We start from the raw sequence: 27,758 nt of genomic DNA, 5'->3' as shown, positions 1-27,758 counted from the left end.
GGCTTCTCTTCGTTGCGGTGCACGGGCTTCTCATTGTGGTGGCTTCTCTTGTTGCGGAGCACGGGCTCTAGGTGTGCAGGCTTCAGTAGTTGTCCTTCACAGCCTCTAGAGCGCAGGCTCAGTAGTTGTGGCACACAGGCTTAGTTGCTCCGTGGCATGTGGGATCTTCCTGGACCAGGGCTCGAACCCGTGCCCCCTGCATTGGCAGGCGGATTCTCAACCACTGCACCACCAAGGAAGCCCCTGTCTGATTCCATTTTGAGGGGCTTCCCCAGAGACCAGGTTCCCTAATTCATCCACCTCTTGGGCGATGTTTTATTCATCTTTGTATCCTCAGTGCCTGGCACAGCGCATGGCACAGAATAAACGTTCAGTAACTGTTTAGTGAGTGATTAAATGGATGAATAAGTGAATTCAACACTGATTAAAACTTCAAGATTTCTCTTAGAAAGACTTGAGAACTGCGAATTCCCTGGCAGTGCAGTGGTTAGGACTCTGTGCTTTCACTGCTGAGGCCGGGGTTCAATCCCTGGTTGGGGAGCTAAGATTCCACAAGCCATGCTGCACGGCCAAAAAAAAAAGACTTGCAAACAGAAAGGGAGACAGGTGTGTAACTTGTATATTTGTTCATCCTTCTACCCTGCCGAAGGATGGAGGGTTACACGTCTGCATTTGGAGTTTTGAGTGCTAAAAGTAGAAATACATGTACTCTTTGCCGTAATCTTTTGAAAAGTTAAGCCTTTAGATTCTCCTGGAGACCAGAATGCCACTGTAAATCATGAGCCCTACTTCATAGATAAAGATCTTGATGGCCAGGCCTGGTCCCTGTGAATGTATCAGGAAGGGCAGTGAGCAGTTCCAGGCAAACCATTTTTTTTTTTTTTTTTTTAAATTGGCGTATAGTTGATTTGCAATGTTGTGTTAGTTGCAGGTGTTCAGCAAAGTGAATCAGTTATACATATGCATATATCCACTCTTTTTTTAGATTCTTTTCAGGCCAACCACTTAAATCCCAGCCATTTCATGGGTGGCTCAGGCCCAGGTAGGGCTGTCAGAATTAGCAAATTAAGACACAGGATGCCTAGTTAAATTTGGATTTCAGATAAACAATAATTTTTTTTTTAAGTGTAGCAGACTACATAATGCTCCCCGCCCCCCCCACCCTGAGATATCAGATCGTAGTGTCCAGAACCTGTGAATATGACCTTATTTGGGAAAAGGATCTTTGCAGATACGATTAAATTAAGGATCTTGAAATGAGATTCCTGCATTATCTGGGTCCTAAATGCAATCACATGTGTCTCATAAGAGCCAGACAGAGAGAGATGAAAAACATGGGCGAGAAGATGACGTAATGATGGAGGCGGAGACGAGAGGGATATGGGTGCCCGCAGCCGCCGGAAGCTGCAAGAAGCAAGCAAAGGATTTCCTCCTAGGGCTTCTGGAGGGAGCCTGGCCCTGCCAACACCTTGCTTTCAGCCCAGTGACACTGAGTGTGGACTTCTGGCCTCCAGACCTATGAGTGAATAAATATCTGTTATTTTAAGCCACTCAGTTTGTGATAATTTGTTAACGGTAGCCACGGGAAACCAATACAATTAAATACGTCTCATGCAATATTTGGGACACACACTCAAAAAATTATTTGTTGTTTATCTGAAATTAAAGTTGAACTAGGCTGTATTTAGGCTGAACTGTATCCTGTATTTGATGTGGCAATCCTAATTCCCAGGACCAAAGAAAGGGGCTTTTGAATTTGCAAGAAAGCTGGTTGAGCCTGTCAGAAGTGTACCTCCTTATGCTATGAGTCTTTGTAAACACCGTCCGACTGAACCCATTTGAACTTTACTAACTACCCTCTGGACAAAAGAGGGGGGCAATTAGACAGGTGTTAATGGTTTATTTTTTCAGCAGTCATTTGAGCACTTCCCATAAAACAGAAGCTCTGTGTAAGGGTGGAGGAGTTAGCCGTTAATCCGGTACATCTAGGCTAAGTTACAAACCATTCCACTACATCACATGAAAAATGGCCATTAGCAGAGCCTGAGTGATGCCGCAGTGCATTGCTGATACTTGAGCTGCCCCTGGGAATCCTGTACCCTTTCACTGTTGGATGGTGGGGCCTGAGCAGAACAGCTGGGTAAATCCCGGTTGCTGAAGGAGAGGACTTCACGGCAGACCTGAAATGGAGGGAGGGGGCAGATGTTGCAGGAATGAGCTAGCTCTGGATTCCCAGGAGGAGCTCTCAATGGAAGTAGATGCAAAATGTCTCCATTGTGTCTCGTGGCATCACACCCTAACATGAGTTAAAGACAAACTGGCCCGTTCTCCCATGCAGAGAGGGCTGCCACACCCAGGCCGGGACATCTATCTTCAGAGGCTCAGACTCAGGCTCAAGGCGGGGCTGAAAGTCGCAGCTTTCCCTGCTGGGCTACTGAGGGCTTCTCTCGCTTACCATTGGGCTCTCTGAAACCTGGACAGTCCCCGGACCCTCGAGCTTTTAATGATGCTCCCAGAATCCACAGTGTTAGAGCTTCAAGGGACCTTGGGTCATCCAGAACTGGCAGGCGGTCCTAGGACACCCCAGAATTGCCCCCAGATGCTTTACCATGCCTCGGAAAAGAGAAAAGCAAGTAGTTTACAGGAGGAAAAAAAAAAGTGGGGGGCGGGGTACTAAACATGAAAAAGATGCTTGACCTGGCCCACAATTAAGGGACTGCTGATAAAACCACAGTAAGATGCCACTGTTACATGGATGAGATGGCCAAGATCCGGAGGGGTGGTAACCCTTGGCTGGCCGGGGTGTGCTGTCGGTGGGAGTGGAAAACCACCACTTCTGGAGAGAAGATTGACCAGATGCCCTTTGGCAGAGCACCACTGCTTCTGAGAATTTTCTGTGTGAGCAAAGGCTTATATATGGGGGTTCACTGGGGAATTATCTGTTATGCAGAAGTCTGGAAAGAGTCGGTATGGAACTGGTTAAATAAACTGTGGTCCCTGGAGAAATGCACTAGGTCCATAGTCGTGGCTCTGGCTGCCCCCTCAGATACCTTGTTAAGCGGGGAGCAAGGTAGGCATCATGTGTTACCATCTGTGTGTGCATGTGAATGAGTCATGCGTATGGAGCCTGACACTGGAAGGAAAGGCGAAAATCAGGTTTTGATGGCAGCCTCTTGGGGGGAGAAATTGTGGGTGGGGGCAGGAGACGCCATTTTCACTCTGTACTCTTTTATCTTGTGTACATATTACCTGTTTTAACAAAATTTATTTATTTTTATTTTTTTGGCTGCGTTGTGTCTTCATTGCTGTATGCGGGCTTTCTCTAGTTGCAGCGAGCAGGGGCTACTCTTCGTTGTGGTGCGCGGGCTTCTCATTGCGGTGGCTTCTCTTGTTGCGGAGCACGGGCTCTAGACGCACGGGCTTCAGTAGTTGTGGCACGTGGGCTCAACAGTTGTGGCTCACGGGCTTAGCTGCTCCGCGGCGCGTGGGATCTTCCCAGGTCAGGGCTCGAACCCGTGTCCCCTGCATTGGCAGGCGGATTCTTAACCACTGTGCCACCAGGGAAGCCCCCATATTACCTTTTTTAAAGATAAATTTATATATACGCTCAGGCCCTAGCTCACTTCAAAAGGATAAGCATATCTGGAAGAAGGTTCTTTGAGAGCCTCCCCAGCTGTTGCGTGACAACCCCTGGTGGAGAAGCTCTGATCTGGCCTCACCCTCATTTCCCAGAGGGGCGGAAGCTCTGTTACCTGGCCTGCTAGCCTGAGCACTGCATGCCTCAGACAGGGGAGCCTTCCAGATAAGCCGGAGGAATAGGACTTAGCAGGGGCACATGCACAGTGTGTGTGTGCAGTGTATATAAAATGTGTAATGGAACACAAGAGAGCACCTTCTAGAATGCTCCCTTGGGAGTAGAGGAAGACAGGGGAAGGTGGGCTACTGTGTTATGTAAGTGTCTAATCCTTGTCGTGGTTTGTGACAACCCAGACTAGCCCCATGAGCCACCCTGGTCCCCAGAGTGCCTGGTGACCTGTGTTGCAAGTGAGACCCCCGTGGACGAGTTCCGAGGCCGGGCTGCATGATGTGCCACTTTACAATGTTAATGCCCATCCTTTTATCTCAAAAACAACCTCAATGTTATTTTTTCTCTTAGTGCTTCATACAGATGATCTCATTTCATCCTCCCAGCCACTGCAGGCTGGGTGGCACTTCCTGTTGGGAAAGGGAAGTAACGGAAGCTGCCATCCCAGAACCTCAGCAGTGGGACAGGGTGAGGGGTTCCTGGTCCCAGCCCTGCTGTGGGGCAGGAGCCTGTCTCTTCTGGAGTAACTTCCGTGCTGCAGGTTCCAGAGTCCCTCCAGAACCCCCTCATTCCCTGAAGGATGTAGGGCACAGCCCCTGTATTTGGGGACGCCTGCCACGCCCAGAGAAGCAAAAATGCACTGCTGGTCTTCTCTTTCAGACACAGAACTGCAGTCCTCAGGGACGTTCCAGCCAATCCTCTGAGGGCCTCGTTTCAGTTTTAATTACCATGTTGTCCCGTTGGCTCTCTCCAGAGAGGCCGACGGGCGTGGCCACAGCTAGAATGTAAGTTTCCTGAGCCCAAGGCCCGAGCATCTCCTACTGTTTGTTAGGTAAGGGTCACTCTGCCTGGCCTGTGGGACCCAGACCTCCCAGTACCATGGAGGGGGAAGAACACCCAGAGCCCACCCAATCCCACCTCCCAGCCACCATGCAAACCTTCTCTGCCTTCCTGACAGAGTCACCCCAGCTTCCCTGTGATGGCAGCTCACGGCCTGACAAGGGGGCTGGGAGGGAGGAGAAAGAAGGGGCCAGAGAGGAAGATAAAAGTGTTGGGAGCAGCCCCCAAACGGGTGACATCCTTAGAATGAATCACCACCTTCCCTTCAACTCTTTCTTCTCCTGTCGGGACCTCCCTTCCCCCACACCTCCCCGCTTTCTAAAGTTGTACTGAGAAAAATCCACAGAGGTGCCAGCACAAGGTGATAAGGACCACAAATTTGGCATTTTAACAGATGCCAGAGTCACTTGAGAAATGAGGACACAGCCCAGAGAGGTAAAGTGACCTCCCCAGAGTCACACAGTGAGTTCATGGCAAAGCTGGGCTAGCCCAGGTCTCCTTCCTCCCCACACAGATGCCCTCCCATGCCCCATCTCGCCTCCTTCCCCAGAGAGGGACCCTCAGACCCACCTGGCCAGTGGAGCCGACCCATGGTGGAGGCCTGACCAGGAAGCACCAATATTTGAGATCCCAGCAAGTGAAGGTGAAGCCTCTCGGATGATCTGGGACACACGATCTGACTTACGGATGCGTCCCTTGAGCAGCAGCTTTCCAGAACATTCCCACTTTCTTCCATACTGAAAAGACCTCTTCTCCTGCAGTGTCCTGCTGGTCTCCTCCCAAGGATCCCTTGTTTCACTGATTTTGACAAATCATTTCACTTCACAGCAAGTGTGAGACCTGCCTCCGAGGGATAACATGAAACTGTGTTGAGTAACCAACTCTGAAGCCAAGTATTTACCCCTCAGAGGAGCAGGGGCGGGAGCTAGAGTGGGTATTATGCCTGGACGCGCCCTCAAGGAGAAAAATAAAACAAAAGCAAAAACAACAACGAAAAGACGTCTCACAAAGATTGGCTCTGAGTCAAGGTTAAGAGACCTTTCACTAAAGCAGCCAGGCTGAATTGTCTTCACTCTTTTCGAAAGGACAAGCATACACCCTGCTTAAAAAGAAATGCTGATTTTTCTAGAGAACGTCCACCATTCCTGGAGGATGCATGGGTGTCCCTAGTGGAATAGCCTTCCCCTCTGGCTGCTAAAATAACAGATGCAACATTTGTTGCTGGAAAATATCAATTAGGTTAATGAGGTTTTCCTGCCCAGAGAAATGAAGCAGTTCCTGACAATGGACACGCTGTATGGGAAAGAAGGGCGGAACTGCCAAGCCATTTGGCCCACCCATGGGGTGAGCCCCAAAGCCCTTCATTTTTCTGTCCCCTTTGGTTATTTCCCCCCTTGCTGTCTCCTGGAACTGTCTTCCTTTCCAAAGTCAGCCCATCCCACTATTAGCACAAAAGCTGCTAAGGGGGCTCCTCAACGGTCATCTCTCCCTGCACCTGCCTGGCCTATTCTTAGCCACTCAAACAATTTTCCCCAAGTGTTGTTTCAATCATTATATTGTTACCATGTCATACTTAAGTAATGGACATGAGATGCAATTTACCCACCTCTCCCTGCCATCCTGGATTGTGGATGAGATGTAGTGGGAAGGGCCCAGGCCTTGGAGGAGGGCTGACAGGGGTTGACTCTTGGCTGCTCCCTCCTAGCTGTGTGACCTTGGGTAAGTAGCTCGACCTCTCTGAGCCCGGTTCCTCATCTGAAAAATGGGAATAGTAGCACCTCTGTTTCAGGGCTGCTGTAAGGAGTGGTGGTGATGTCTGTAAAGCACAGAGCACAGTGAGTGACTGGCCCTTAGTTACACTACTGAACACCCACCATGGTACCCAGTCATCACGGTGGACCCATAGGTAGCGACCTGGAAACATGCCCCTGCTTTGATAAACTTTTAGAAGGCGGTTGTAGAACTGAATGGGGGTTACAGAAGTCTCTCACTTTCTACTTTCCGCACTTGCATTTTTTCTTAAATTCAATAGGTCTGTATTTCTTTTGTGTGTGTGAGTCGAGGAATTTTTTTAATATTACATAAGTAATACGTGAATAGATTCTCATCAGAAATTCAGACAGTAGCATGAATTTTATTTATTTTCTTAAAAAAAAATTTTATTTTTTAATTTATTTATTTTGGCTGTGCCAGGTCTTAGTTGCAGCACACGAGATCTTCAGTTGTGGCGTGCAGACTTCTTAGTTGCAGCACACGGGATCTTCAGTAGTGGCGTGCAGACTTCTTAGTTGCAGCATGCATGTGGGATCTAGTTCCCTGACTAGGGATTGAACCTGGGCCCCCTGCATTGGGAGCGCGGAGTCTTACCCACTGGACCACCAGGAAAGTACCATGAATTACTTTTATAATCAGGAAAAAAGAGACAAATAACATTTGGAGAAACTTCATCTCATCAACTCCACTTTCCACCCTTCTGATGTTATAAGTCTTTACTCCTCCTTCCACCTGGCCCAGGGGTGCCTCCCCAGGAGATGTTTCTTCCCAGATAGATTGTGTTTCCTCTTACATCCAGCATGCCAGGACTCACAGAACAGGAGGAAGGAAAGGGTGCCCTCCTCCCAGGGCACCCTCACCCCTGCCGAGGCCAGAGGCCTCATCCCGGCCCCTCACTTGCCGCTGCCTGTGAAGGATCCCGAGGTTTCCTCAGAGCCGGTGCAGAGAGCTCTGCTTACAGTTAGTTCCCGTGGCTGCACCCACAAACGACCTTGTGGGAAACAGTGGGCTCGTCACCGGCTGGCTCTCGTCACTCTGCCTGGTTCGCATTTCTTTCCTCCCCCTCCCCACCTTCCCCCACGGCTGGGCTCAACTGGGGGCAGGTGGGGCTTAAAGCTCAGAGGAGTTTAAAGGGTCTCAAGATGGGCCCGGCAGCTCAGAGCCACTAAGGTCTATCTCAGACACACGCTGTGTTACTAGGCTTTGGTGGGCTGGCCTGGGCACCTGGCTGCCTTAGACAGAAGAACCTTCCAGATGAGCTGTAGACAGAGAACACAGGAGCCGGGAATGTTTTCCTGGGCTCCGTGTGCACCTGTGATGCGCTGGGCAGCACACTTGCTTTGTACAGATCCTAGGCCTCGGGTTCCTTTTTGTTTGTTTGTTTTTTTTTTATGTGGAGGGATGGATTTGGCTTTTCTCCCAACTCTCTGCTCCGCTGTCACCTGTCTGGTACTTGAAGCTGTTGACCAGCTGCCTGGCCAGAGTTGGCAGTGACGATGGGAACAGAACAGTGATGGCTGGCACGTTCCTGCTTCATCTCCTTTCATCACTCTATCGCCTACTGAGTTTGCAGATTCTACCTCCATTTTTTCACCTGGGGAAACCGAGGCTCAGAGCGGCTAGGTAACCTCCCCACACGGTCCCTCAGCTCTCCGGGGCCACACTCAGCGGCACAGCCCGGAGGACCCTCCAGCCCGAGCATTGCTTCCCCAACGGGCCTCCTCTCCCCAAGCTGTGGGCCTCCTGCCTGATGGCTCCATCATCCTGCCCTCTTTCAGTGGCTCAGATCTGGCCCTGGACCCTCCCCTGTCCCACAGGGATACCAGACTGGAGCACCCTGGCAAAGCAGGGGGCGGCTGCCCAGTGCCTGGGAATCCCACAGACACGCCCTCCTCAGTCAGCCGCTAACTGGCGGGGCACGCAGCTGAAGTCTCCGAGGCAGCGGGGGTGGCTCTGCAGGAGCGCTAGCGGCAGAGCTGAGCAGTTCTGTCCACAGCTGACCGGCGACCCAGGGCCCGCGTCACGTCCCGCCCCTCGTCTGGCATTTAGCACCTGGCACAGCGCGGGTACTTAATGATAATTAAATTCAGAATGAACTCAGAAAGGCCAGCATGTGGTAAATGTATGCATCTTTGCACAATTGTTATACAGCATGATGAACAAGCCATTAACAGTTCATCAGGAATAAAAATGAATGTGGGAAAAATCTGATCGCAAAGATTTGTACTCCTTCCTCCCCTCCCCAGACTTTTAAATGAAAGTTTAGGGATAATTGCTCTTCAGTTCTTTTTTTTTTTAAATTAATTAATTAATTTATTTATTTATTTTTGGCTGTGTTGGGTCTTCGTTTCTGTGCGAGGGCTTCCTCTAGTTGCGGCGAGCGGGGGCCACTCTTCATCACGGTGCGCGGGCCTCTCACTACCACGGCCTCTCTTGTTGCGGAGCACAGGCTCCAGACGCACAGGCTCAGTAATTGTGGCTCACGGGCCCAGTTGCTCCGCGGCATGTGGGATCTTCCCAGACCAGGGCTCGAACCCGTGTCCCCCGCATTGGCAGGCAGACTCTCAACCACTGCGCCACCACGGAAGCCCCAGTTGTTCTTGTAGTAGGATTTATCATGAAAAGAATTGGGACTAAAACCTTTATGCGCTTCTCCATGTGGATTTGGACAGAAATCTGGAGTGTTTCTCACTGGTGAGGGCCGTTGCAGAGCAGGCTGTGGGAAGTTTTCTGGAATGGGCAGTCAACATCCCTTGCAGAAAAATTCTCTTCTCCAGACCCAGATCCCGTGGCCTGGCAGCCATCTTGGGGGTGTGTCCTGCAAGACAATGTGGGTCAGAGCACCTCTCAGCCCAGAATGCCGCAGCCCCTCTTTGCCTTAAAGACCCCATCAGGACAGCTTGCCCTGGAGGAAGCTTGGTGCCCAGCCTGGGGTCACCAGGCGTGGAGGAAAAGCTGAGGGGGTTCGTGCATTGCTTAGTTAAATGGGTGACAACGAATCACTTGTTACCAAGGGACAAGGAGCAAAGAACCCAGACAAGCATCGTGTCACCAAATGCCAACGTTGGGGGGGCCTGGGGAGGCCTCCAGGCAATGATAGTGTCTTGTGGACCCATCGTAGCCAGATCATTCCAACTTTTCAAGATACATCAGAAGTTGTCCTTCAATCAAATATCCCTGTTTTCAAGTGTGGCTTACTAATTTAGCAGCTTTAAACTCTGTAATATACTCCTGGGCTGTTGATCTGGTTTAAACTCTATCTGGAGGAATTCAAGCCAGACAGCACTTCCTGGGGTGGGGATTTTGAGACCTTGGGGAAAAGGGGTATGGTGTGTCTTTGGGGTATTCTGGTCCCAGCCAGCTGGAAGTAAGGGGCAGGGACTAGAATATTCCTCAGGGAAGTTCAAAGCACCTAGCCCATGACCCTCAGCAAGTGTTTTTTGACCGATGGACACTCCCTGAGTCCTCTCTCTGGCTCTATATAATGGCAACTCTAGGCAGGTCTGTGACTCTCATTCCAAAGGCCTAATATTTTGCCCTTTGAGGATTCTTTTCATCTGATGTCTGTTGGTTGCCATCTTTTAACTTTTAAGGTTAAGGGATGTTTTATCAAAATTCCCAGCCAAAGTGTCCAGACATATACCGTAAAATGTGAGAAGGTCCAATGTGTCCGTTTGGATGCCTGCTGTGTGCCGGGTACCAGGCTACTTGGGAACCACTCAGTCCTGGCCCGTGAGAAGTTCAGAGTCTAGCTAGGGTACACACACACGTATACACACACACACACGTATACACCCACACACTCACACTCACACACACTGTGGTTTTATAAGTCAGTTTTATATGTACGATAAAGGTGTTATGTTATTATGTTGAGACATCTTGATATACAGACTCTCTTAAAAGATAGCATGCCTAGAACAGGTGTTACCTGAAGCCTTCTTCCAGCCTTGGTTGCCTTCTGTCATGATTCAGGTGTTTCACTAATGGGATCGGAATGTGGTCCAAAGATGGGGCTGACGTTGGGACTGGATCCCCACCAGGAAGTCAGGCCAGGTTAGGACAGATCCCTGGAACCATCAGGAAACAGCAGCCCTTCCACGGCTGGTTTAGCTCAGAAGCCCCATAGAGTTTACTACTGATTCAAGAGCACAAGACATGCCCGGGAAAGGGTAGCCTGGACATGGTCTGGCCATCCTGGGTTTACTTGTGGGCACTTGGGTGAATGCCTAGAGCCAGCCAGCCTTCATTTTAGGTTCTGTGTGGTTCTGAGTTGCTCCTGTAAAAGGTAACCAAAGTCATTCTCATTAGAGTCTTCCTCGCTCTGCAGCACATGATGGGACTGCAGCGGTTATTGACTCCGCCAGCATCATGTTGCATGAGACCCTGACCTGTGCACACACTGTGGAACCAGGTGGCCTGGACTCAAATCCCAGCTCTGCTGTGTCCTAGTGGTGTGAACTTGGCCAGGTCATTCAGCCTCTCTGCCTGAGTTTCCTCACCTATAAAATTGGAATAATGATAATACCTACCTCATAGCGCTGGGAAGAGAATTAAATGAATTAAGATTTGTAAAGTGCATAGAGAAGAGCCTTGCATGTAGCAAGTACTAGGTAAGGGTTTAGATGTAAAAGATCCTTAAGTACATTCTCTGTGGATTTCACAAGCCCTTTATTTTGCACTTCACACCCAAGCCCGCTCTCCCTTGGGATCCAGCCCTAGTTCTGCTTCACAGCTGTGAGACAGGCCTGGCAGGTCTACACAAAGAGGAGAGAAAGCAGCCCCTCGTCCAAGATGGTGAAACCAGGATATAGCGTGCTCACCACCCCATCAGGGGCTCAAAGTCTGGACTCTCCAAAGCCCACTTCAGATGCAGGTGTAGAGCTCATAAGTGCAAGTCACCTAGGCCTCTGAAGGCCCCTTTGCTCAGTGCATCACCATTATCAGGGCCTAGGGAGTAGAGGGGTGCTTATTGGAGAGCGATGGGCTGGCTTTCCAGCCCCCTCCACACCACTCTTCATTGCCTGTTCTTCCATCACTTCCTCTTTGAAGGTAAACAAGGCCAAAAAACAGTGCGCAAAGTAGGAGAAGAAAGGCCCCAGAACTCCATGACGTCACAGACCTGGCTTTTCTCCCAGGGTGACTGTGACGCCACGCCCGCCCTCCCTGACCATGCAGCCCCTGGGGGCACAGCACGTCAATTCCATCACACGTGTGCGCCTGTGTGTGCCCATAGCCTCCCTGCAGGCCCTGCTCAGCCCATGTCAGCCAATAGGGGTTGCTCCTGCCCATGTAGACAACCAGGAGTCGCTTACGGAAAACCGTCCCAATGGTGTGACAGCACGTCCGCGCAAACCGCTGGGCCAGGAAACTGCCTTTCATCTCTGTAGCCACTCTTTGTCAACCGGCTCCTAGCAGAGAAGCAGCTGCGAGAGACCCCCCCGCTGTTTCCTTAGGTAACGTCACTGCCCTTTCCTGGGCGATGCTGTGGGAGTGGCACTTAACTCTTCCCTCCTGCCTCTTCATAGCTGCTTGGATTTGGGAGCTGAATTAGATCGGGGCTTGTCTTGTTGGGGAGGGAAGTCTGTAAATGATCAGCCTAAGCGGAGGCCAGACTTTCCTAAGAAAACCTGCTGTATTGCCCATGGGGTGGATTTTGTTTTGACTCCTGTGTGCCCACTGGAACGGTTCACCGCATGAAACCTCGCTATTTTCTTTTCTTTGTATCTTGTGTTGGACATGTGATGGGAATGCAGAAATACATGTTTGTGGATTTGTTTATTCATGGAGCAACCGTGTCTCGAGTGTCTGCAGTGGGCCAGGAGGAATGGGAGGCCTTGGGAGGCTGGGGTTTCTCCAGCCCCCCCTCCTGGTTTCCACTGTGGAAGGTGATTTGTGACACGTTCTCCCCTTGGGGGTCACCCCCTGTCTCCATCTGTGCCCCTCAGTCCTTCCCCGATTCAACAATAGCATTTACTCAAGTCTGCTCCCGTACGAGGCTAGTGGGAGTAAAATTTGGACCAATTTCCAAGAAGCACTTTGGCAGGATGTAAAGAGAGGCTTTAAAATGTTTGCTGCCCTTTGACCCAGAATTTCGCTTCTAGGAATCTGTCCTAAGGAAATAATTAGAGACATGAAAAGGATGAAAACACTAAGATGTTCATCAGTGTTTACAGTAGGAAATTTCAAAAGCCGGCTGCATGTCCAATCTCTGGGAAGTGGTTATGTAGAATATAGGTAGCCATGAGAAAGTGATGTGTATGGAATTTTAAATTATTGAGAAAATACTTGACATAATAAAAGAGTATGGTAAAAAAAAAAAAAGAGTGTGGTACAAATTGCATATTCAAAATAATCTTGACTGTGTTTGAAAATGCATGGGAGGGCTTCCCTGGCAGTCCAGTGGTTAAGACTCCACGCTTCCAAAGCAGGGGGTGTTGGGAGTCGATCTCTGGTCGATCCCTGCGGCTATCCCATATGCTGCGTGGTGCAGCCAAAAAAAAAAAAAAAAAGAAAGAAAAAAGAAAATGCATGGGAAAAACCCAAAAGAAAATATATGAAAATATTGCTAGTGATGTTTCTTGTGGTAGGATTATAGGTACGTACTTCTTTATACTTTGCCGGTGCACGGAGTCCTAACCTCTGGACTTCCCCTAACCAGGGAAGTCCCCATGTGTTGCTTTTATATTAAGAAAAATATTGTTTAAAATTAAGGTTTGTATATAATTATACATACACATTCAGAGACTGACAGAGAGAAAGCAAATGTTACAAATATTAACAGTTGGTGAGTCTAGGAGAAGGATATAGAGGTGCTGATTGTATTATTTGTGTAACTTTTCTATAAGTTTGAAAAATTTCAAAGTAAAAGATTGGGGGAAGGGAGAGGACCAGGCCACCCCTGAGCTCTCTTTTGGTATGCTGGAAACATAGCCAATGTGATTTTTTTTTTTTTAACCACATAGTCTTTATTTATTTATTTTCTAATTTATTTATTTTATTTTATTTATTTTTGGCTGCATGGGATCTTTGTCGCCATGCACGGGCTTCCTCTAGTTGCGGCAAGCGGGGGCTACTCTTTGTTGAGGTGCACAGGCTTCTCACTGGGATGGCTTCTCTTGTTGCGGAGCATGGGCTCTAGGCACACGGGCTTCAGTAGTTGTGGCATGCGGGCTTTAGAGCACAGGCTCAGTAGTTGTGGAACATGGTCTTAGTTGCTCCGCGGCATGTGGGATCTTCCCGGACCAGGTCTCGAACCCGTGTCCCCTGCATTGGCAGGCAGATTCTTAACCATTGCGCCACCAGGGAAGCCCAACCAGTGTGATCTGACAATTTAATTTGTTTTCTGTTGTGGGCAAATGGTCCTTAAGTGTTGGGGGGATACTGGGATTTGGTAGTCTTAGGAAGGACCCCCAGGGGTCAAGGTGTTTTGCAGGGTTGACCTATGTGGGCGGCCCAGAGCACCTCACATGCTAATTCAGCACTGTTGTGTACTTGGCCAGAGTTCGCTGTGTGCACCTCTCCAGCAGCTCTTGGGTGACTCTGCTAAAGCCAGGCCCTCCCCCGCGCCATGCCCTGGATTCCATCCCTCCACCTCTCCCACCATTCAGGAAGCTTTTATTTCCCACCTTCTCCTGTTTCTGTCCTCTCCTTCTCTCCTGACTCCTTGCTGTTTTTCTTTAAAACGAAACAAATGCCCCCATTCAGTCCACCCCACTAGCTCTGTCCTCCTCTTCCCAGACAGATTTCTTTTTAAAACATCATCAACACTTCTGCAAACTCCATTTTCTCCCCACATGCCTGCGCTCCTCAGCTGAATCCAAGCTGGACTCCACCCCCTATCTTTCTAGTAAAACCACTTGTATTAGTCAGCGAGGCCAGGTTTATGCTGCAGTAATAAACAAGTCCCAAATTCCAGTGGCTTCACACCTCTGGCACCACCGCTTTCCTCATCTTCCAGCCTCATGGGTCATCTTTTAGTTCCTTGAAAACTCTCTGCAGTTTCCTGCCTCAGGGCCTTTGCATGCACTGTTCCCTCTGCGTGGAATGTTCCTTCCTACCCCCTCCCTTCACCTTGCTCACTTGTACTCATCCTTCAGGTCTCAGTATAAGCATCACTTTTTCAGGGAAGTTTTCTCCAACCCCCCAAGACTAACAAGTGCCCATCTGAGACTCCAATGACCTACTGTCCTTTCCTTGTGACACTTGTCTTACTTGATTGTCAACTATCTCCCTCATGAGGTGCCTTCACAAGGGCAAGGACATGTCTGTGTCACTGCTGTGGTCCCAGCCCCTGCACCCTGGTTACCAACCTTAACTACACATTAGAACCACCGGAGGAGACTTTAAAACTCATCGTACCCAGGCCCCATCCCAGGCCAAATGAATTCTAATTTGAGGTGGGCCCAGCTCGCAATAGGTATCTTTTTAAAGCACTGTAGGGAATTTTATTTTATTTTATTTTATTTTATTTTTGGCCATGCCGCACGGCTTGCAGGATCTTAGTTCCCCAACCAGGGATTGAACCCAGGCCCCAGCAGTGAAAGAACTGAGTCCTAACCACTGGACAGTCAGGGAATTCCCACTGTAGGGAATTTTAATGCACAAGCTTGAGAACCAATGACCTGCATTGTGCTTAACACTCAACTTTTCTTGAATGAATAAATCAATCTCTGAAAATTTAATCTCCCCAAACCCCTCCAAAAGACAGGAGGCTAAGGATATTCAGCTTAGGTAACAATATGTTAATTTCATATTTTGTGAAATTTCATATTTAATTTCAACCAAGCTTTATTATGCACCTTACATGGGGCAGGCCCAATGACTGGGAAGGGTATAATTTATACCCACTGTACAGACAAGGAGAAGTTACTTTAGGTGAGGGAGGCACAAATAGGTAGTAAAGGATTTCAAGGTTCAGCCAGGGTGTATTTGTCTTTCAACTGCAACTGACAGAAGCCCAAAGAAACTGGCATAAACACAAAAGATAATTTATTGGTTTCCAGATTTTAAAAAGTCAGGGATAGATCTCGAGGTTCAGGTGCAGCTGGATCCAGTTACCCAAATGATGTCACCAAGAACCTGGAATGCACCCTCTCTTGGCTCTACTTTCTACTGTTCAGATAGTCTACCCCAGGCGATGGTAAAAATGGCAACCCATACCTCTAGACTTGTGTCTTATTTAGTAGGGATATATAGAAAGATCTCGATAAATGTTCTACCACAAAACAAAAACAAAACCTTCATTATGGGACTTCCCTGGGAGTCCAGTGGTTAAGACTCTGCTCTCTCAATGCAGGGGGCACGGGTTCAATCCCTGGTCAGGGAACTAAGTTCCCACAGGCCGCACAGCATGGCCAAAAAATAAAAGGAATCTTTTGGGACTTCCCTGGTGGTCCAGTGGGTAAGACTCTGCGCTCCCAATGCAGGGGGTCCGGGTATGATCCGTGGTCGGGGAACTAGATCCCACATGCATGATGCAACTAAGAAGTCCACATGCCGCAACTAAGAAGTCCACATGCCGCAACTAAGACCCAGCGCAGCCAAGATAAATAAATATTTTTAAAAAAAGAGCTGTGTTGAAAAAAACCCACAAAAACCTTCATTACTTTTAAATCACAGCTTAGACCTTCCTTCTTTCCACCTTCCTTCCTTTTTATTCTCTCCCACCTGCAATCTAGTCTCGTAATTCCTAAGTATAGAGTGTTCTGGTGATTTATTCTTCATTACCCACAGTTTGCACATGTTTATTTAAAATACCAGGATTACCTGGCCGTTGTTTGCTGCTAACAGATCTCTGAAGCCCAGGCTCCAAGGGGAATTGGTAATAGGTACCCTGTCCCTGCTGGTAAGCTATCCACCTTTTGGCAAGCAAAGTTCCTACCAGGATAAAGTTTGGTATACTCATCATCCTTAGAGAAGTTTCTCTGCCTGACCACCAATGCAGCCCTGAGGTGGGACGCCTAGGCCCTACCAGGCTTTGTTTCTGTCCCTGTAGAATATTTTGTGTCATTGTTGAAAACTAAAGGAGAGAGAACTAAGATACCGACTACCAGCTACTCAGAGAACAGACACAGTTCTGCTTCATCTCAGGACAGCCTCTAGAGGTGGGGTTATATCCCTACATTACAAATAAGGAAGTTGAGGCTCAGAATGATTGTCACTTGCTCAAGATCACACAGCCAGTAAATTGCAGAACCAGAATTTGAGCCCAGATCTTTCAGCTCCAAAGCCTGTTCTTTCTACGACCCCCTGATTAATTTTTTAATTTCCAAGATTAGACTCTTCCTCTATCCATGTTGCCTGCCTCCCATCCCCAGAAAAAGTTGCGCACTGCTCAAACTTTTTCTAGCGTGGGCTCACTTCAGATCCGCTTAATTTTGCTTCGTCACGGCTGCCCAGTTCCCTGCCGGTAGACTGGGAAGTAGGTCATAGCTGCAGGGACCACACACTCTGGCTGCTGAGAGGGCCAACCTCTGGTTTCAGGGCTGGGCAGGGGCCAGACTTCGCTGGGAGCATCACCCCCTGAGGGCCCTGCTTGGATTTCTCATCCCTGGCCCTGTGAAGTCATCACAAACCTTCACATCACTGAACTTTACATTGTAGAATTCACTGTCATTGTGGGTGCTGTGTGAGGTGGTGTTTAGAGAAAGGAACATAGGGATTAACAGGGAAATTGATGGTCTGGGGAAAAAAAATAATCTTCATTCTGTTGTAGATCTGTGGGTGATTGAGACTGATTGTTGAAGGGGTTTGCCCTGCCATCACATGCTACTTTACAGAACAGAGGTACTGAGCCACTTGACACCCAGCCATTTAACTGTCCCCTCCTATATGTGACAAAATTATCTTCAGAAATAATCGTGAAGGGCTCCCCTGGTGCGCAGTGGTTAAGAATCTGCATGCCAATGCAGGGGACACAGGTTCAAACCCTGGTCGGGGAAGATCCCACATGCTGCAGAGTGACTAAGCCCGTGCGCCACAACTACCGAGCCTGCGCTCTAGAGCCCACGAGCCACAACTACTGAAGCCCGCGCACCTAGAGCCCGTGCTCCGCAACGAGAGAAGCCACCACAATGAGAAGCCCGCGCACCGCAACGAAGAGTAGACCCCGCTCGCAGCAACTAGAGAAAGCCCACACACAGCAACAAAGACCCAAAAACGCAGCCAAAAATAAATAATAAATAAATAAATAAATTTATTAAAAAAAGAAATAATCATGAAATGAAACAATCATAATAATTGCCAGAAAAGAAACACAGATAATATTTCTCTCATTGAACTCTGTACATGTAATTATGCCAGGATTTTTAAAATAAAAATTATTAGTACAAAAAAGGAAAAAAGCACAACTATTTATTAAAAATTTTTTTCTTTACTGAGTTTTGATCCTTTGGTTGCAGCCTTATATAATGATTACATAAATTATTATTTGTTACTAATAGGTGAACTTTAATAAAAGTGAGACATCTACAAAAGTTGCCTATAATTTAGCAACTACTAAATCGTACCACTGATGTACTGCTTTATTTTCTTGCTTAATTCTTTAGTTTTAAAAGCTAAAACTCACAATTTTAAAAGAACAGATTTCCATTTAAAAAAATACTATTCAAACTCAGTAAAATATGTCACGTATGGAGTAAACACTGTACTTACCGAGCAAAAGTAATACACTTTGCAGTTCACATCCGGTGTCACTGTATTCAATTTTAAAAACAAATAAAATCTCCCAGTGGCCATGTGGAATGACAGAACTGAAGTAATTCAGCTTCTTCGTGATCACAGCACTACCACTGTTCAAGCTTAGAATCTGCTGCTTAAATGCAGGAGTATGTGGTCTCATAGAGGTTGGAAATACAAAGGTCACCTGAAGCAGGCTTGAAATTCTGGACAGTTGAGGATTTCTCTCCAAATGGCTGTGTGTAGCTGACTCCGCATATGTTGGGGCCGACTGTGTAACTAGGAGTTCTCCAAATGACTTCCATGGAGAAGACAAGGTTTAGTAAAGGACTCGTTTTTACAGGTGCGAATTTGAACTTAAACATGTATTACTGACACTCAACAACATCAGTACCAATTGTTCATAACTTGGACCAAAAAGACGTTTTTCAGGGAGGGGAATGTTATCACTGACGTTGTTGAGGATTTCCAACACGTGATGCTCGTAAACATCAGGCTGACTTTTCGTCCGTTTATTATTGTTTTTGGATTCTCTACAGACAGTCCACCCTTTAGTAGCTTGCCATGTGCAGCCCTCCCTCTACCCTTCACTTGGTCCCAGTATTATATCCAGCCCCTGGTCCTGGTGGAGGTGAAGGGAGATGGTAGAACATCTCTGGCAGGAATTCCCTGGTGGTCCAGTGGTTAGGACTCCATGTTTTCACTGCCAAGGGCCCAGATTCGATCCCTGGTTGGGGAACTAAGATCCCACAAGCCGTGTGGTGCAGCCAAAAAAAGAAAAAAAAAAAAAAAAAAAAAGATCTCTGGCAATCCTCCTAGGACTGAGGAAACCGAGGCAACTTGCTAGATCCCAGGTCCCTTGACCTTCTTCCTGGACAGGACCAGCTCTCCCCGTGCTCCCAAGAGTCTCTGCATCTTAACATGTTTTCCGATGGAACTTTTGCTCTGTTATATTGACTTCCTTTATAAAAGAAAACAGACAAGCAATTAAATGTTAGGTTTGAGAAGGTTGATGTGAGCAATTGAGCTAGAAAGTGAGCTTGCAGTAAATTCTAGCAGGTTTTTCTTAGGAATAATACCATCTCCAGCCACTCTCAGTAGATTTATTCTGAATTCAGAAAGAGTCTTCATTTGTTGTTTATACTTTGTGTTATTGGTGTGTTCCTTTAAATTATGATCCTTAGTCATTAGGATATTTCAGTGCAGTGTGTTGGACCTAAATGATGCATACATTTGTTCTTTTTTGCACAGTAGTTTATATTGTGGGTTTTAATTTAACTTAAAAATAGTAGGGCTTCCCTGGTGGTGCAGTGGTTAAGAATCCGCCTGCCAATGCGGGGGACACGGGTTCGAGCCCTGGTCCGGGAAGATCCCACATGTCACGGAGCAACTAAGCCCATGCGCCACAAATACTGAACCTGTGCTCTACAGCCCACAAGCCGCAACTACTGAAGCCCATGCACCTAGAGCCCATGCTCTGCAACAAGAGAAGCCACCGCAATGAGAAGCCCGCGCACCGCAACGATGAGTAGCCCCCGCTCACCGCAACTAGAGAAAGCCCACGTACAGCAATGAAGACCCAATGCAGCCAAAAATAAGTAAATAAATTTAAAAAAATACTAACCTTTTCTTGGACAATTGCCCAAATGATATTATCAGCCATACGGTTGAGAATGTGCTTTCTGCAGGCGTCTCCTAGCGTTTTGCTTTCTGACGGCCACTGGCTAGAGACTGCACACGAATAGGCACGGGCTGGAGCACAAAACAACGCTGATGTAAGTCATCAATCCTCTGAAAAATGGACACGAGCTTTCTGAGCCCGTGGTACAGCCAAAGGAGCTCTCTATTAAATTAAAACAGTGTCAGAGGCAGAAGCTAATTTCTTGCCTTGCTTGGCTGTTGACTAGCTGGGTGACTTTGGGCAACTTGCTTAGCTTCTCTGTTACCTTCTCTGCAAAGTGGAGTCATCTCCTTACCAGACAGAAGGTGGACCCTGAGCCTGAGGCTGTGTAATTTCCCCCTCTTAGAAGGACCTCTGATCCTATCAGCTATTTAACAACCACAAGTTAATAATTGGGAAAAGCAAAGGGAACACTTCTGTTTAGATAATCATGCGTGGTTTTGTCCTTTTCTGGTTGGAAAGATATAAGTGTGACTGGGGAGGTAACCGCATGCGGTTGCAGCCTTCCAGGGCGGACCTCTCTGGGGAGGGTTGCTGTGCCCAGAGCCCGTCACCAGAATTTGAAAATTGACTGTCATGGGGTCTGCTGACCTTGACAGCTAATGGTGTGCTGAGAAGTGTCCCTCCAAAGAGGCCTTTCCATTCGGTCGGGAGTCTCTGGGCATCCCTTCCTAGGCGCCGTGATGCTGTCTCCTCCCTCAACCCCCCACCCCAACTGTTCCCTCTCCTTCCCTCCCCAACGCCCTCAACTTTCTCACAAGCCTTTATGCTGCTGCAGCCTTTTCTAATGAGGAGGTCTGGCCAGGGCCTCTCTGCAGCTTGATCACGTGGTCCTGGGATCACCCTGAAAAGGGTGTCAGAGGTGGGCACACAGCCAGGGCCAGTCTATTTACCGTCCGCACCTCCTTTGAACTTGGAGGCGGTGCAGAAATTTGGACTCCGCAGGAATTAACAGCTCCAACATCAGCCCCAGAGCCAAACGTGTGAGGTGTGTGCTCTTTGTTCTTTGTTAAATTCCAGCAAACAGGACTGTCACAGAGAAGCCTGTTGGGAGCTGTTGCCCTGATGTTGGCTCAGGGCTCCTAGCTGGCGCTTGGCCTAAAGTCTCTCAGAACTGGGTTCCACCAAAATGTCTAGTCTCTCAACCATCACCCCTTTGACCAATGATGTCCCTTTGTCCGGTGATGACCACCCCCCCTTGCCTGATAATGACCCTGTCTCTACCGTCTCTCCAGCCCAGAGGAAGGAATTTGTCCCCCCAGGCCTGCCTTCCCTTCAAGTCTTAGCTCAAGCTCATCTTCTTTCCAGAGCCTTCTCCAGCTTTCTTGACCCCCATCTCTTTTCGGCTGCTACAGCTTTGTCTCTAGCACCTATTCCACACTTAGCTCACAGAATCACAGACTCTTGGGGTACAAGCCAATCTGCCTTCTCTCTTCTGACCTGTGGCCTTGAACTGTATTTATCTTTTTGTCTCCCATCCCAAGCCAGATCCCAAGAAGTCTTCCATCCCTTTGTCCAGCCTGGAGACCCCACCCATGGGAGGCAGCATTCCGAAAATGGAGTTGACCATGGGGTTGCCCTGAAATTATCCCTGTGTCGTTCAGTATTTGCATATGTATCTCCCCGGCCAGACTGACTATATCCAAGGGCAGGGGCCACATCTGCTGGGGGCTGGTACATGCCTTTCTCATAGTCTGCTCACTGCCCTGGTCCCTGAGGTCTCTCCAGCTGCTCAACCAGGGCTGGGCCAGTGGCATTGCTCTGTCCTGTTTATATCATCTCTCCCTGCCTGACTTACCCTCCTGCCCAAAGGTACGCCTTTGAGACTGGAGGGCATATATGCACATGCATGGGCACGGTGCACATAGACACAGCCCCTAAGCTCAGCATCAGTAATGCATTTTATACACTGAAAGCTGCTGTAAACTTTATTTATTACACAACTGACGTGTCTGAATTGGCTCCCAAATCCACCACCAAGCGTGTGGTGATTGGTGAGCCTGTCACTTAGGAGCCCACTTTTCTCTCTGTTTGTTAATAATAGATGCTTCTTACAGCCTCAGCTTGACAGCTTTGATTTAAAAGTGATCTTAAACCGAAGAGACTAATGGATGGGTCTGAATCTGTGCCTTTTAAGCACAAAACATTGCTCTTCTTAATTAACTGGATTTTGTCCGTTGGTCGGAAAAAGCTCTCTCCTCATCGCATCATTAACTACCTACATCTGGACAGCGCCCAGAGCAAATCTCAGGTGTGTTCCCCGAACTCTCGGGAGGCATCGAGAACCACCTAGATACACAGAGCGTGCGTGCCTGGGGCTGTCTAGCAGCGTGAGACGCCCAGAGAGATGACTCCCATCCCACCTCTCCCCACCTGGGAGAGGAGCTTTCTTCCATCCAATTCACCATTCGAAGTGGAAAAGGAGCCTTCCCTGAGCCGCACATGCCCACTCCTGGGCTGCAAGTACATAACGTGGTATGAGAGCATGTCAGTGAGCTGTAAGCAGTGTGGTTCGTGGGTCAGACTTCCCCCTCCCCCTGCGTCACTTCGTCCTTCCCGCACAGGCTCAGGTGCATTTGTGCTTCCGTCTTTGTGCCCCTCCAGTGGACAGTGCAGAAGGTGGGACCATGGAAGGACCAGAACTGTGGGGAGAAGCCCCCTCCAACCACTGCACTGGTCTCCAGCCCCATTCCCTCCGGGAAGCTGGTGGGTGCTGACACGGGGGAGAAGGGAGGAAGGGGTCCAGCAGGGCATGTGGAGAGGATGTGGCCACCAGATCTGGGGCTGTCCATGTGCACAGTCAGACAGACCAGGCCCTGTGGGCTTTTTGTACCATTTAGCTTGAGTGGAAAGGAAGGCGACACCATCAAATAGAAAGCACTCTGGAGCCAAACAAACCGGATTCACACCCTGGCTCGGCCAAAGCGTTAGCACCTTGACCTCTTGGAGACTCAGAGCTGTCGGCTGCACGCTGGTGCTATCAATGCCTACCTGGCCAGAGGGTGGAGGAGACTGTGTGGTATGACCTACAGGGCCTCACACGATGCCCGCCACATGGCAGGTGCCCCATCCACGTCCATTTCTTTCCTTTCTTTTCCCAAAATCAAGTTGTCATTATTAACGTGCTGGTCCACCGTAATGAGCAGACTTAGAGAAATTAACTGGTCGTTTTCTATTTGCTTCTGTAACAAACTACCACAAACTTAGTGGCTTAAACCAACACAACTGTTTTATCTGACAGTTGTGGAGGTAGCAGAAGTCCAGTACAGGTCTCACTGGGCTAAAATCAAGGTGATGGCAGGGCTGCATTCCTTTCTGGAGGGTCTAGGGGAGAATCTGTTTTCTTGCCGCTTCCAGCTTCCTCGGCTCATGGCCCCTTCCGTCTTCAAAGCCAGCTTGACTGGTTGAGTCTTTCTCAAATCACATCATTCTGACACTGACTCCCTTGCCACCATCTTCCACGTGTAAGGACCCTTGTGATTACATTGGGCCCACCTGGGTAATCCAGAATAATCTTAAAGTCAGCTGACTAGCAACCTTAATTCCATCTGCAAGCTTAACCCTCCTTTGCCACATAAAGTAACAAAGTATTCATAGGTTCTGGGGATTAGGACATGGATATCTTTAAGATGCTGTTCTTCTGTCTACCACATTAACTAAATGCAAATACATATTTTTACTTAACCGAAGAAGATTTAATAACTAATCTTTTTCAACAAGATCTGGAAGAGGTGGTATAAATGTATAAATTAAGATGCAAGTAATCTGAATCATATTTGTAATATCCTTAGTTGCGTTGCACATTTTTAACCAGACTTTACTAAATAAAATCAGCTTCTTTGCAGCCCTTTTGCAGTATCTTATTTCATCTTGTATTCTTTCACATAGTACAAGCCTTTAAATCACAGGCTTAAGGTGTTTAGACATTCTTTGTCCCTTGGATATTGCTTATAAATCAACATTTCATGGCTCCCTGGAAAATACTTTCTAAACAATAAGCCCCAGGATGAAAAGGAAAGGACAGTGCTCTATAATTGCAAATGGTCTTTTAAAAGGAGGTTTCTAATTACTTTGCTCTTTCTCTTGAGCTGAGGCATTGAAGTGTGGGTGACAGAGAATCATACGATGTGGCTTCATCCTGAGCCTCCGAGGACCCAGTCACAGAGCAGGCACACCCGCTCCCAAAATGTCCCTGGGGCCACATCTGAGAAGAACCCTGGAGTTCGTGCAGGGCCTGCATTGGCGAGGGTTCCCTCTGAGTATGTTTCAGATTCTGATGTCCTTTTTTTCCTTCAGTGGAAAGAGGCATTCAGTGATCTTTACTCTGTTCTCAGTGAACTCACTTTCTCGTATTTTTGTTCATCGTTTGTGTGACTTGAAGGAATCAGATTATTTTCCTCCTCCTTGACAAGAAGCAGAGATGCAATGTCCTAAAATTGTGGTGGGGACTCTAAGAGAACAGAGAGTAGTAAAATCTATGAAAAGGGACAATGACGGCCTCTATACTACGAGTTTCTAATTTTATGGCAAAAACACTGTGGTATTTTCTAAGTAAACAGAACTGCATTTGACCTTCAGTATCAAATGCATGGATCTGATGCTTGGAAAACAATGGTTTGTGCTTTACTTGGGGTGTGTTCAGTGAAATGTGCTCCTGACTTAGGTTTGAATCCTGGCTTCACTGTCGAATAGCTGTGTGACTTTGGGCAAGTTATTTCACCTCTCTGTGCTGTCGAGGGCCTCTTTCTTCAAGGTCCATTCTAAACTTAGAACCCAGGATTCTATGATTCTGACCTAGTCAAGCAAGGGCACCCAGACAGATGCCTGGAAAACAAGTCTGTTTTGGGGGGAGGAGAAGGAACCACAGTGGGAGAGACCTTGATGACAAATTCAAGGTCATTCCTGGTTAACCCAATGCCCAGATGACTCAGCAGTTATATCTCATTTATTTTGGTCACTTGAGGTTTGCAAAGCGGGGAGAGAATTTGAGTTCCCTCCCCTACCACAGAGGAATATTCCCTCCAATGGGGTGTGAGAGGTAGTTATCCAGGGAGCTGGGGTAGCCCACACAAGAGAACAGGTCTGCTGTCAGATTTGCAACTGACAATGAGCTTGGGAAGTGTCATCGATTAATGTTGTCACCTCTCCTCCTCCATCCCACGGGAACCCATCTCCCTGCCCCCCAACTCCTTGGTTCAGCAGCATTATTGGGGCCTTCCTCCCGCCAGGTGTGGGACCAGGTGCTGAAGACAGGATGGTGAAGGAGGTGACTATGGCCCTACCATCCTCAGGGCGTCAGCATCCCAGAGGATTACAGCACCAGGCAAGTGTTTGTGAGGGGCACACTCGAGGGAGTTTGGCAGAGTCAGGAAGGGCTTCTAGAAGCAGTGACTGCTTTGATAGAGCCTGAAGCTTGAGTAGGAGTTAGCCAGACAAAGGGGAGGGGATGTGGAGGAGAGGACTTCCCTGGCAGGGAGACCAGCCCTGGCAAAGGCCTGGGGGTGAGAAAGTGTAGCAGTTAGGGTCGCACAAGTGCACAGGTGTAGCAGTTAGGGTCGAAGAAGTGTGAGGGGCGGCTTTCAGTTCACAGTCATTCTTTCGTTCATCCTGAGCACAGACTGAGCACAGACCCCCTACCAAGCACTGCACTGAGTTGTTTACAGTGGTTTAAAAAAATAAGTACAGGAGAGTCTCCACCCTCAAGGAGCTTGCATTCTAATGGGGGGACTCATGGGTACAATTAGAGTATGATGTGACAGGTACAACAGGAAAGATCGGCCCAAATGTTGAGTGGAAGGAGGCCAGGGAGGTAACAGATTCTTACCCATGTCTCAGGAATGCACGAGTTTCCAGCCTAATCCCGGAAGTGGGGTCAGGGAGATGTGGTGAATTCTTTGGAAGTGAGTGAGTTGTGATGTTTCTGTTTCCCCAAGGCACCTGGGGTGTGTGTGTGTGTGTGTGTGTGTGTGTGTGTGTGTGTGTGTGTGTGTGTGTGTGTGTGTGTGTGTGTGCGTGCACCTCCCCCAGCAAGCCCTGCCTCTCTCAGCCTCTGCGCGCCCTGACCTTTGCGGGGACAGGACGGTGAATGCTGCCTGGGCCCACTGGCCTGGGGGGGCCCCTAAGACACCCATGCTCCATCTCTCAGTACAGCAGCCTTCCCAAGCAAGCAGTTCATTCGTTCACTTTCCCTCTTTTTGCTGCGTGTATCCAACTCCCGGTTTTAACAGGGAGGACGCTGCACCTCGCCTGCAAAGGTGTTTTGACCTGCCACCCCCTGACAGCCCGTCCACCTGCGAAGGTGCCCTTGGGCCCAGCGCTTTTCCTGGTGCCCCTCTGCACCCTGGTGGGCCACAACCCCCCATTCGACAAAGGCCAGGACCCTTGAATGGGGTGGGGTTGTTGCCGACCGGAAGGAAAAGCTCAGATCATACAAACAATGCAAAGCCACCTTCGTGGTTTGTTTGTCACAGTCAGGGGTTAGATTTGAGCCAAGGCTGGATGGCCCAGAGGAGAGAAGGTTTGTGTACAAGCTGCTTCATCTCCGCTGTTCCTCAGAGAGAACCACTTTCTACCCGCCCGGGGAAGAGGGCTCTACCTCCCCACAGGAAGGTTGGAGGGCATCTGTAGTTTTAGATTTAGCAAAAGGAAATAAATTTGACTTTGAGCCTCTTTTGCAATGTTTTAAAAACATCTTTATTGAGATTATGGTTCATGTACCATAAAAACCATCCCTTTAAAGTTACAATTCAGTGGGTTTTAGTATTCCTGTACAATTTCGACTTCGATGGTAATTCCTAAGACACTAGGAAGACCCAGAAGCAGCTCAGATGGGGGCGGGGCGACAGCCCTGAGTCAGCGGCTCCTCTCTGTTCTCCCAATGCATTACTGGCAGGCCTGCAGGGCCCCCCTCGGCTTCCACCCCAGGTGTAGTGTTTCCTCCTTTTCCAAGAAGAATTTCATTTCCTATTATGTTTCTAAGTTCTTTGTACTTCTTTCTCGCCAGCTTTTTCTCTCTCATCTGCTCATTCTGTCTTCCTTCCCTCCTTGACTGTAATTTCTGTTTCTGAACATCATGTCCAGGCCTTTCTGCTGGATAATGAATATTTTGCGACCAACAGAGGCTGCCTGGGCTTTTTCTGAAATACGTACTTGGAGGCCCAGAGCCTAAATATATGCCCCTGGCTTTGATTTCCTGTTTCTCCCTGATCTGAATTTCTGCTGTGTCCGTTTTAATTGATCCAGATATTTGTACGCCTGGATTGGATCTCGTTCCAAAGCTGTGTTGAAATTCTTTCTTTCAAGATCATTCCCTCACTCCATAAATTTTCTGTTTTCCACTGTACTCCACTTTGTCAAGCATAATTATTTTATCCAAATAAGAGAGCATGACCCAGGGTCCCATGCTGGATAATATTTGCATTTTCTTATTTTAATTGTAATGAGAAGTTTTATTGATAAATATTGAAACTACTTTCCCAGCCTCGATAGATGCAGCAAAATTGTCTGGTTTCCCCTTTATCTAAATAAAAAGCCTTTATTTTTATATTCTGACATGGCCATGGACCCTTACTGCACACATTGCATTTGGAAGTTACCTTTTCTAGGGCTCGTAAGGCTGTAACTTCAGCTCTGGTGGGGCTCCTCACCTCCCTGCTTCTCTCTAAATCCCTTTTCGGAACAAGGTAGATATAAATACATGAATAATTACAGCCCCCCGATGTGTTTAGACATTTCACTGGATCTTAGAGAATCACACTTGTGATAGGCAAGGGTTTGTGACGTCAGAGTGCTATGTCCAGGTGTCCCTGGCTCTCTGCATTGACTGTGTACCTGAAAGGCTGCATGTCAGCTGTTAGTGAACCCCATCTCTTTGCGTCATGACTCCTCCCAGTGTGTGAAGCGTCCCCATCCAGGAGCCATCACTGGCTCCGTAGGGCTTCCCCCGCTGCCCCCATCAGGCACCTCTGGTGTTGTTCCTCC

The 27,758-nt window shown here is 48.2% G+C and overlaps 1 protein-coding gene and 1 long non-coding RNA gene across 24 annotated transcripts in view; one reads left to right on the top strand and one right to left on the bottom strand.

Annotated features, from left to right (window-relative positions):
• MAPT (microtubule associated protein tau) overlaps positions 1 to 27,758 on the top strand; it is a 108,024-nt gene that overhangs the window by 16,322 nt on the left and 63,944 nt on the right. The window lies entirely within an intron of this gene.
• Positions 3,262 to 25,749, bottom strand: LOC309619090. Its single transcript, XR_014238757.1, has 2 exons — positions 5,216 to 25,749; positions 3,262 to 3,522 (listed from the first exon to the last, which is right to left on the bottom strand). It is a non-coding gene; the product is annotated as an uncharacterized lncRNA (long non-coding RNA).

Source organism: Balaenoptera borealis (genome assembly GCF_965194805.1).
Source record: "Balaenoptera borealis genome assembly, chromosome: 20".
NCBI lineage: Eukaryota > Metazoa > Chordata > Mammalia > Artiodactyla > Balaenopteridae > Balaenoptera > Balaenoptera borealis.
The sequence above is the reverse complement of the archived record's forward strand: the minus strand, read 5'-3'. Positions and strand labels throughout refer to the sequence as shown.